We start from the raw sequence: 10378 nt of genomic DNA, 5'->3' as shown, positions 1-10378 counted from the left end.
GAGGGTCTTCCCTGCTCTCTCAAAGGTGTTTTTGGGGAGGGGATGGAGGCGGGACCCTTCCCCACCACAGCAGCCTGACCTGGAGGTTACCTTACACCCTTGTCCCTTGTGTGCTGGATGGACAGCAGGATGCACCCTCCTGGCACTGCACACATCCCTGGCTGCTTTTCATTTCCCCAGGGACAGCAGGGCAAACCAGGGGGGAGCCGGTTGAGCCCCACTTGGGATTGCCAGGGAATTCACTTCTCCATTGCTTAGAGATCAGGTGGAGCAGGAGCGAGCCGGGCCTGGGTGATGTGAACTCTTATGGTCTGAGCTGCTGGATAAACCTTCTTCTCCCTCCCCTGCAGACCCAGAATCAAAGCCAGGCAGAGAGGAGGGAGGGTCAGCGCAGCCCCAACCCCCCCAGCGCCTTTTCCTGCCATTCCCAGCCCGGGGGGCCAGGCAGTGCAGCCACCTGCCTGCACCTCCAGCCCCGCACAGGCCACTCTGCAGGTGATCCGCTCCAGGGCCAGGGGAGGGGGCTGCCGAAAACTTTCCATCACCTGGTGAGGGAGCAGGAAAATCCCCACAGAGGTTGATGCAGGAGTCAAAGCAGCAGCGGAGAGAGCTCAGAACAGGGGAGAGGAACATTTCTCCTCCCTTGAAGAAGGCAATCCCTTCCCAAGCTGGTTCTGCTGCCTCCTGGGGCAAACCCAGACCCCCTCCGGCCATGCTGGGTTTGCTGGTCCCCATGGTAAGAAGCTACATGAATCCCTGCGTGCCAGCTGTGCGGCAGTGAGAACATGCCCGACCACAGGTGTCAAGAGCAACACAACAGAAGGGGTGGGAAGGGGGCAGAGAGGACCCTGTTCGCCCTCCTGCGCCCCACTTCCCCCACAGACCCACCACTCTGCTGCACTCATCTCTCGTTTCATTGCAAAGGAACCAGGAATTTTCCAGGGACGGGGGGCAATGGGCAGGAGGCAGAGCATCAGCCACTGCGGGAAGCATCCGAAAGACTCTGGCTGCTGCCCACGTTGCTCCCAAGGCCCTTTCCTGGGGGAAGGGTAAGGATCCCAGTCCCAGCCCTGCAGCATCTCCTGTACTCCATGGGTCAGCATCCCAGGACAGACAGCAGAAAGATACCCAGGGACTTCTAGTGACATTTGGGTCACTATCCTGTGGGACATCACCCCCAGCTCCCCTGGTCTGCCATCCCTGCCCAGTGACAACACCTGAGGCACCCCAAGCATCGCCTGGCGGGGTGACGTACCGTGCTGTTGCCTGTGGCACACTCTGCCCGAGCCCTGGAGCGGGGGTGGCCGTCAGAAATGAGAAACGAGGCCCTGGAAGATGTCCAGCTCTCTTTTAATTAACCTGAACAAGCCAGAGTTTAAGTTTCCAAGCCAAGCTGAAGTCTCCCTGTTAGGAAAAGCCTGGAGTACCTGGCAGTAATTTAATAACTCTCATTTCGAGCTCTCTAATAGCACTGCTATGGAACGGCTCCAAACCCGCTGGTCTCCCTGCCTTTCCGCAATCAAGTTCCCTTTATTGCTTTATAGCAATATTAACAGAGATACCAGTGTTAATGCCTCACCTCAGACTCAGCTGGCAGAGGCCTGGCATTGCCAAGAGGAAACCTGGCGACGCACAATGAGGCCAGGCTGGCTGTGTCCCAGCAGACACCCCAGCACCCAGCCCTCACCCCAGTGAGCACAGCACTGTGCTCCAGCCCTGGGTGCCGAGCATGTGGCAGGGCGAGCTGTCACCTCCGGGATGCGGACCGGCTCAGCGGCACCCTGGGGTGCCCATTCCCAGAAAGACCTGTCTGGGTGACACACACCATCACCCTGGGATCCAGCCCTTTTTGGGGAGATGTTTGCATCACTGCAGGGGACCAGAATCCAGCCTCTTCCCAGGCACCACAGGAGCTGCCGGGATCCGCAAGGGTTGTAGCATCAGCCCCCCTGCTCCAGCAGGACCTTCACTTGCATGGCAGAGACCACCTGCCTGTCCCCCACCCCCACAGGGATGCAATTAGCTTGATTGTACTTACCGAGAAGGGGTCCATAGCTTGAGGTGCCTCAGAAATATTCCTCCCTCTTTCCCTAGGGAGTGCAGACTGTATTTCACCCTTTGAACCCACAGGAAGGAGACAAGTCCCCCTTTTGCTTAGAACCCAGACCTTACTGCTCTGCAAACACCCATCACACAGCTGGGGGCCTGCAAGCTGTTTATAAGAGCCCCCACCCCACCATCACTCACAGGTGTCCCTCTGTGGGGCTTTCCCTGGCTTCGGTCTCTCCCAGCTGAGCCCTGTCAGCCGGCATCTCAAGGAAAGCTTGTCCTAAAGCACAGCCCTGACTGGGGGTACCACATAGGCACACTGTCACCCTGCTCCCCCGATCTCCCCTGGGCTGGGGGGAGATGTGTTTTGGGTGCTGCTGGCCTGGGTGTCGAGGGGCAGATTCGTCACCGCTGCCACGAGCACAGGGCTGAGGCGAGGAGGAGGAAGGGCTGAGGAAGCTGGTGTGGGGCATCTCAGCTCTCCGTGTCCCTGCGGTGCCATGAGCAGAGCGGGGTGCTGCCATGGGGAGGGCACTGTGCCCCAGCCCCACTGCAGCGGTCACAGCACCGTGTCCCCAAGGAGAGCGGGATCCCGCACAAGCCCCTGGCCACGGCTGGCCGCTGGCGCGGGAGCTGACAAAGCAGCACTGTTCCAGTTTATGGGATTGGAAACAGCTGCCCGTGGGATACCGACAACCTGACATTGCAGGGACTGCACGGGCTGCCCGCAGGGGACAGGCTGACACTGAGCATGCCCTGCTGGGACTTGCCCGAACTCTACTGGTCCCCACTGGTTTCAGCTGGGAGCTGGCTGGGGCAGTGGTCGCTCCCCGGACCAGCCGTGGTTTCCTTGCGCATCTCCCAGTTTGGGTGGGAGGTTTCTCCCCAAGCTGGGGAGCGGAGCCGAGTGTCAGCCTGAGCGTGGAGCCGCTGCTAATACCGTCTTTGCTATTTTTAGCTCAGCAGCCTCGTGCTGTTGGTTTCAGCGTATTTTTCTTTTTTTTTTTTTTTCCCCTCCCAGTAAATTCCAAATCTTTTCCCTCTTTCGCCTTCTATTCCAGGATGCTGCCTGCACCATTCAGCTTTGATCTGCACTGATGCCAAGTGTGTTTTGAAACTCTAAGTATAGCACATCCCTTGAATTTCTCTTATCTAGCAAAGCAGTAATATCCTCAAAGAGCTCCAGCAGGCTGGTTGAACACCTGACATCGCACGGCTCAGTCCACACCGGCTGCTCCTCAGCCTGGATCCCAGGCACCCTCCCCTCCCCAGTGCTCCACAGGCTCGTGACCCGGCCTGTGCTCTGCTGCTGGTGTCTCAAAGTTGCTGTCAGTCTTATTTTACAGCTCAGAGACTGAAAAGGGCAGCTAGGAGAAAAGAGGGCAAATATTTCCTTGGTTTTTTTTTCATTTTTTATTTTTTTTTGTTTTCCGCAAAGATGCCTGAATGCAGCCTCTAATTTTGCATCTGTAAAATGATTGCAGATAAAAATAATAGTATTCAGGACTTCAAAATAACCGATTTTCCAATGTAGGCAGGTAACTAGATGGCCAAACGCTGTCGTTTGCAACTTGCAGCGGATTGCAAGGGCAAAGATCTGAAGGCGGCTCTTAAATCCGTCCCCAAAATGTCGAGTGCTCCATACACAAATTCTGTAACAAATTAACATCAGATGCTACCCTTGGTATAATTAGACAGGATTTAGAGTGGCAGACACAGCACATTGCTATGATTTACGTGAAGCCCCTACACAGAAATCTGCACCCACTGCTGGTTCATCGCCCCTAAAAATTCATTTATCGGTTGGACGCTGCCCAGGGTGAGCAGCCCCCAAATCGGCTCAGTCCTTCGGGCCGCTCTCCCATGGGCAAACTGCGTGTTTTGCACTGCTTGGCCCCAAGTTTGGTCTCTGGATGGGGTGGTGGCATCAGCTCCTTGGGATGCTCTTTGGGGTGTGGGGTCTTAGGGGGATACAGCAGCGCTGGTAAACTCTGTATAACCCATTAAAGACACATACAGCATCCAGAGCCAGAGCACTAGGAAGCACCAATCTTGTTAGTAAATCTTTTTCCTCCTCTCCCCAACACACAGTATGAATTAAAAAAAAAAAAGGCAAAAAAGAAAAAAAAAAAAGCCCTCATTCCCTAGGTCTCATTAAGGGATAAAACCAATCTGGCCTAACTAAGCCAAGCTCTGGCAGTGGTGGGCACGTGAGCGGCGCGGGTCTGCTCCAAAGTGGAACCAGCTCCCAGCCCCATGCTTCAGGAAACGTCTCATCCAGCGAACCTCGTATTTTTTCCCACAAACTCCCCTCGAGCTGTAAAGCACATCTGGATAATTTTAGGCAGAAAGGGATTTTCCCAGAAAGTTGGAGAGGGAGGATAGGGGGGGAAGTGAGGGGCTGGTTATATTCGGAAACCTCTTTTAAGCGCAAAGACCCCGTCATGTCTGCAGCATCGTGGGGTGATGCTAAGCAGTGCGGCAGCGAGGACGGCTCTTGCACTGTCATGGGGAAATGTCTCTGGCAGCAATTCATTGCTGCGCGTGGGTTTTGCTCCCTGCGGCTGACTTTTGCGGTGTGCTGCTGCCCATCCTCCCTCGGCTGCCCTGGGATGAAATGGGGACCTGGTGAAAACCTCCAGAGATTTGGTCCAGTAGCCCTGGGGCAGCGCTGGACACTGCATTGCTCAAAAGCAATGGAAAGGCAAAAAAGAGAAAAAAAAAAAAAAAGAAAAAAAGAAAAGCCATTTTGAAAAGACAAAAAGCCCCAAAGACCTCGGGGCCCAGCCAAGCATTGCTTGGAGGGGCCAGTGTTGAGGCTAAGAGGAGGCAGCTCATCAAGGCCTTATTAGCACAGGAACTAACGAGTGCAAATCACCACGCCAGACTCCGGCTCGTCCCAGCCCTACGCCGTGTGCACAGCCACGCTGAGCAGTTTAATCAACTCAGAAAGCAATTTGTTCTCTGTTTATAACCTTGACAAGCTAGCGGGTTATTTTTAAGCACACCGGCAAAGGCAGAGGCAATTCCCAGCTGGGCGTCAGGCAAACAACCCCCTGCCAGCCCCACCACCACAGCCCGGTGCCCAACTGGCAAAACCCTTCTCTGAGTTCCAGCCCTTTCACCTCCGCACCCTCGGGTCAGGGACACGCTGCTGTGGGCACGGTCCATCACTGTGGGGCAATGTGACACTCTGGGGACATGCAGTCACCCCGTTTGCTCTGTGTTGTGCCCCGGAGAAGGTCAGAGGAGCTGAGCCGGGCGCAGGGCTCCGTAACTGAATCAGAGCAACCCAGGCACAGTGTTTCCCCCGAGGGCGGGCGAGTAATTGAGGGGAACAGTGTTGTGGTGACATTGCTTGCCCTGCATAATCCCTTCTCCCCAGGGAGGGCTGTCCCCGGGAAGGGAGGCTGGAGATAGTTCGGTGGGATGGCAAAGCCCCTCTCTGCAGAGCCGGCTCTCCCCAAGGCACACACCGAGCTGACCAGCCTGCTCCTTCACCGCTTGCCTCCCATCGCCCAGCAAAGGAGGGCAGATGCTTTGCTGGGCACGGTGCCCACTATGCAGGGTGCCCAAGGTCACGCAGGCACCGAGGTCACCAGCTTTTAGCCAAGGCAGCTCCCTCCCTCGCCGCCGCAGCATCCCTCCTGTGCCGCGGTGCTGGCCAGGTTTGCCCTGCAGAGCCTCCTGCTTTCCAGGGGACAACTCTGCGGTGGGAGCAGGGGGACCTGGTAACCCCAGGGCCGGCACAGCTGCCTCTGACGTGCTCCCTGTCCTTGGGGCGCTGGGCTGTATTTGCTTTGGCCTGGTGCTGCCCCAGCAGCTGCTCAGATGTGCTGGTGATAACACATGAGCAGCAAATTGGTTAATGCTCTCCCAGGGTGCGGGACACATGGGGTGCTGAGGCCACCCTGTTCCCCTTGGCCTAAGAGGTACTGGGGGTTCTTGGGGACGATGCTCCCATGCAGGTCCCCCTTGGCCAGGAGCTGGAGAGGGCTTGGGGAGACGATGGTATGGTTCAGCGCCTGCACTTCCAGCTGATTTAAAGCAATGCCCAAGTTTATAGTGCATTAGCCAGACTAAGGAACATTCTTTCTCTTTATTAGGTTAAAGGGTAAGCAAATACAATCAATCTTGTCATGTATCACAAGATGTCAGCAACTTCCCACCTCAGCCAGAAAATTACCGACTCCTAAGTGGATTGTGGAATTACATTCATAACCACAGAAAACAAATATATACATGTATATTTTAATGCAAACACTAAAGGTCGCTACATCACATCATCATCACAAATAGGTTACTTGTGAGCTAATTTAATCAACAACCAAACCTAGGCCCTGGAGGAACACCCACTTGGAGGAAGATGCAGTCCACGTAGGGAAATGAAGGTGTTGGTGAAGGGAACTGTAAGGGACAGAGCCAGCAAATGCAATACCAAACCCCAGCCTGGGCTGGTGGCCACAGGGAGCTGCTGCCCCAGCCCTGACCCGGCCACAGCTCAGTGATCTACCCCGTGTTTTAGCAGTGTGACCATCTTGCATCATCCCCGCTCTGGCTTAGTTTGGCTTCTTCATTTAACAGCTTCCCTAATTCAATTGCTCTCATCCCCATCCTTCCCTCACCATTGTTGGTGCCGATAACCTCGCTGAGCCCCTCTTCGATATTTACCAGCGGGAGGGAGCCCATTAACTGTTCTAAGCTTCAGAGTCGCTAATCGAAGCTAATGAATTAACCAAGTGGGTGTTGATTTCCTATCTGAACCTTCAGGAGGAGAGGAGGGATGGGACCGGCTCTCCCCTCTGCCCCATCTCCCGCATCCCTCCATGGTCCCCTGCCCTGGCGGTGCAGGATGCTCCCACTCCCCTTGCTCCATGCACAGTCCCACCTGGCCTGGGGCCAGCCAGGAGCAAGGTGAGAGGGGAGCACTTTCGAGCTCGGAAAACAAAAATAATCGTTGTAATAATGGCTGGTAAGACGCTGAGCTGCCTGCCAAGATCACAAGCTGCTCGGAGAGCCCAAAGAGCGGTGAGGCTGGAAATTAGCTGGCAAGGACAGGGCTGCCCACAGCAGTGCTGGGGCAGAGGGCAGGGGACACGGGGAGGAGAGGAGGAGTGCAGGGCCGAAGGCTTTCCTGCCTGGCAGGATGAGGGCTGTGCAGGGCCAGTCTCACCGGCACGGGCACTGTGCCATGAAGGAAGCGGTGTGTGCCAACCGGCACTGCCGGAGGGCTGCTCTGCCCGCGTTAACCCTGCTCTCCCCACGCTCTGTGCCGCCAGGGCGGTCAAGCCACAGTTTGTCCAGCACCAGGCTGTTTGTGTTTCTGAACATCAACTCATGCTCTCCTCACACAGCAAGGGACAGGACAGAATCACCCCTTTGGCAGCACTGGGCTGGGTCTCTTCTGCAGCTCCAGGGTCCCAGCTTCACTGTGTCTGCATGTCAGAGACAAACCCAAAAGTAAAAATGTGAGGGGATGCTCAGCAACGTTCCCCAGACTGCAGGCAGCAGGAGGAGGGGGGTGACCTGGGCAAGCTCTGCTGTCCTCATTTCTCACCTCAGTTTTCCCACTCCAGAGCAGTGCTGACCCCGAAAGCCGGGGTGCAGGGCAGTGACAATGGCGATGCTGCCCTGTTCCACTGTGGCATTGTGGCTGAGCCGGCTGGTGCTGCGGTGGAGCGGGATCGAACCTTGCCCTGGAGATGCCCATGAGCAAGCAGCCTTGGACGTGCATCCTTCCTGGAGATGATCTGCAGACAAAGCTGCCAATGCCTGTTGTCCCCAGTTAGGTCACTATCTGTCCATGTCCCACCCACAGAGCTGTGCAGTGAGGTCTCCATCAACCCCGTCACCCAGCAGGCAGGGACTGCATTTCCCAGCCCTTGGACAGCAGCATTTCCCTGAGTCAGAAAGCAATTGCTGTTGTCCTGTCTGCCCACAACTCCTCCAGCAGAGCCCGGAGCTCTGGCTCTGCCCCAGCGAATAGCAGGGAACCCACAGCAGGCTCGGAACTGCAGGAACATCATCGAGTTTCTGAGGTCACATAACTTGTTGCTTGCCCAGCTGGCAGCTGGCGAGCACACGCTGATGCTCACTGGCACTCGCAGGGGGATGCTGCCCGTGTTCCCTGTCCCATTTCTGCCTGCACCACCCGCTGCCCATCAGGCACCAGCATCTTGAGCATGCAAGCCATGGGCGTGCAGCACAGTGGTCACACCGACCAGCGTGCCAGGGGAAGCCGAAACACATGCAGGCACAGACACACATGGCATGCAGCTCCCTGGCCTCAAGCTGGACTCCTCTGCCTGGAACCAGGGCTTTCAGCTGAACCCAAATACCCTTAAAAACAAACAAACAAAAACTGTGTGTTTTTTGCCAGCAGGGCACAGGGATGCACACGTGCAGGAGGATGGTGGTGAGCTGGCTGCACCCTGTGTTTGCAGCTGCCTCTGTGCAGCCTGAGCCTGCCCTGATTTATCTCCCTTCCAAATTGTGAATGAACGAACTTTCTCCCAGAATAAATAACAATCGCTTGAAAGTTATTTTAGGGCTGGTCTTGGTCGCTGGAGTTTCCGCGCCTGTCGAGGCCCATCACATTGTTTTCTGCTGCTTTCCTTGGCACGGCCCCAGTTCAGGGTTCAGAAGTTATTACTATAAAAGTCAAATTGCTTTGTGGGGGGAGAGGCTGGGGGAGGCAGGGTCAGGAGAGAGAGACGGGATGGGATTCCTGGAAAGTCTCCAGCCCAGGATAATTGGAGCTGCGCGGGGCTGGACCAGTCCCGCCGTGCTCGGGAGAGCCTTTCTGCTGGCCCAGGGCCAGTGGGAGCCGGGGCGAGGAGGCTGGGGAGCTGCCGGTGCATCCCCCCCGCAAGATGCTGGAGGGGCATCTTGGGGAGCTCCAGACTCAGTCCTTGCCATCTCCTGGAGAGGCCCTGCCCATCCTCCTCCTCACAGCCCCTTCAACCTGCCCTCGCCCTGCTTACATTTAATGCTGGTTATTTCCCCATCTACAGCACTAATTACTTTCCTGCCTTGGCACCAAGGGTCGCCTAAAGCCCTGAGCCATCAACGTTTTATTTCCCTTCTAAAAACTTCCTTTTTCTGTGTTTGCTACCTCAACTCTTAGTAAATTTTGGCCATCTCTAAAAGCAAACCTCCTGCCCCTTCACACCAGGCACCACACTCGCTTGCAATAAAGCTGGTGACAAGATGCCAACCCGCATCCCACTCTGAGCAGCTTCTCCCTCTGCAGCCTGGGCTTGCCCTGGACCTTCCCCAGTGCAGGGGGGCGGGGGCAGCTCAGCAGCGTGGGACCTCGGTGGGGAGGGAGGCACAGACCCCCTCCATGGGACTGTGCCCTGGCTGCTGTGTCCCATATCCTTCAACATAAACTTGATGCTTTTTTTCCTTTTTTAAAACTATTTCCATGAAATAATCACACCGATGCACCCATGCAACCTCATTAGGACTCAGTTTCTCTCTCCTTCCCTCCAGGCTGCCTTGTTTTTATTATCCCTATTATTTAAGGCTGACCTTGCAGAAATGACCAGCATCCTCCTGGCAGATGGAGCCCCCACCAGGCTCATCCCTCTGATCTGCAGCCCAGAGACCTGCCCTGGGCCTCCCCTCCAAAACTGGCACCTCAAATCCACCATGACACATGGTGCCAGGGAGCTGCTGCAAACACCCCACAGCCAGGACTGCCAGGCTGGGAGCAGTCAGGAACACAGCCAGTAGATAAGAAGTGGTTCAGCTTTGATACGTGCAGCTCGTATGCCTGGAGCAAAATCATCAAATGTGAGAATCTGCTCAGTGAGACAACCGCCCGGCAGTGTCGGGAGGGACAGGGAGCAGCAACAGGAGGTTACCTGGCAGCGGGATGCAGCAGACGTGACCTGCAGAGGCACTTCAGAGAGGACATCTTCGCGGCATCGCTGCTGGGAAGAGCCCAGCACTGCTCCTGGTGCTTCAGTCCCACTGCTGCTCCAGCCTGGCACAGCCACCCCAGCACAGCACCGGCACGTCTCAACCCCTGCCCCATCACTGGCCAGCAATGGGATGCTGTGCTGCCTGTGATGCTCAGCGTGAGAAAATACAGAGGCATCAACCAAGTATAAAGAAACAGAAGTGAGGAAAGTGGAGCAAGCAGGGTGAATCACAGCTGCCGTGGTGGCTGGGCAACAGGCAAACGTGCATCAGGGACCTGTTATGATAGGACAAAGGGTGATGGTTTTAAAGAAGGTGAGATTCAGGCTAGACATGGCGAAGAAATTTTTTACAATGAGGGTGGTGAAACACTGGCCCACGTTGCCCAGAGAGGTGGTGGGTG

The sequence above is a fragment of the Caloenas nicobarica genome, chromosome 8 (genome assembly GCF_036013445.1).
Source record: "Caloenas nicobarica isolate bCalNic1 chromosome 8, bCalNic1.hap1, whole genome shotgun sequence".
Classification (NCBI taxonomy): Eukaryota; Metazoa; Chordata; class Aves; order Columbiformes; family Columbidae; genus Caloenas; species Caloenas nicobarica.
Note: the sequence above shows the minus strand (reverse complement) of the source record.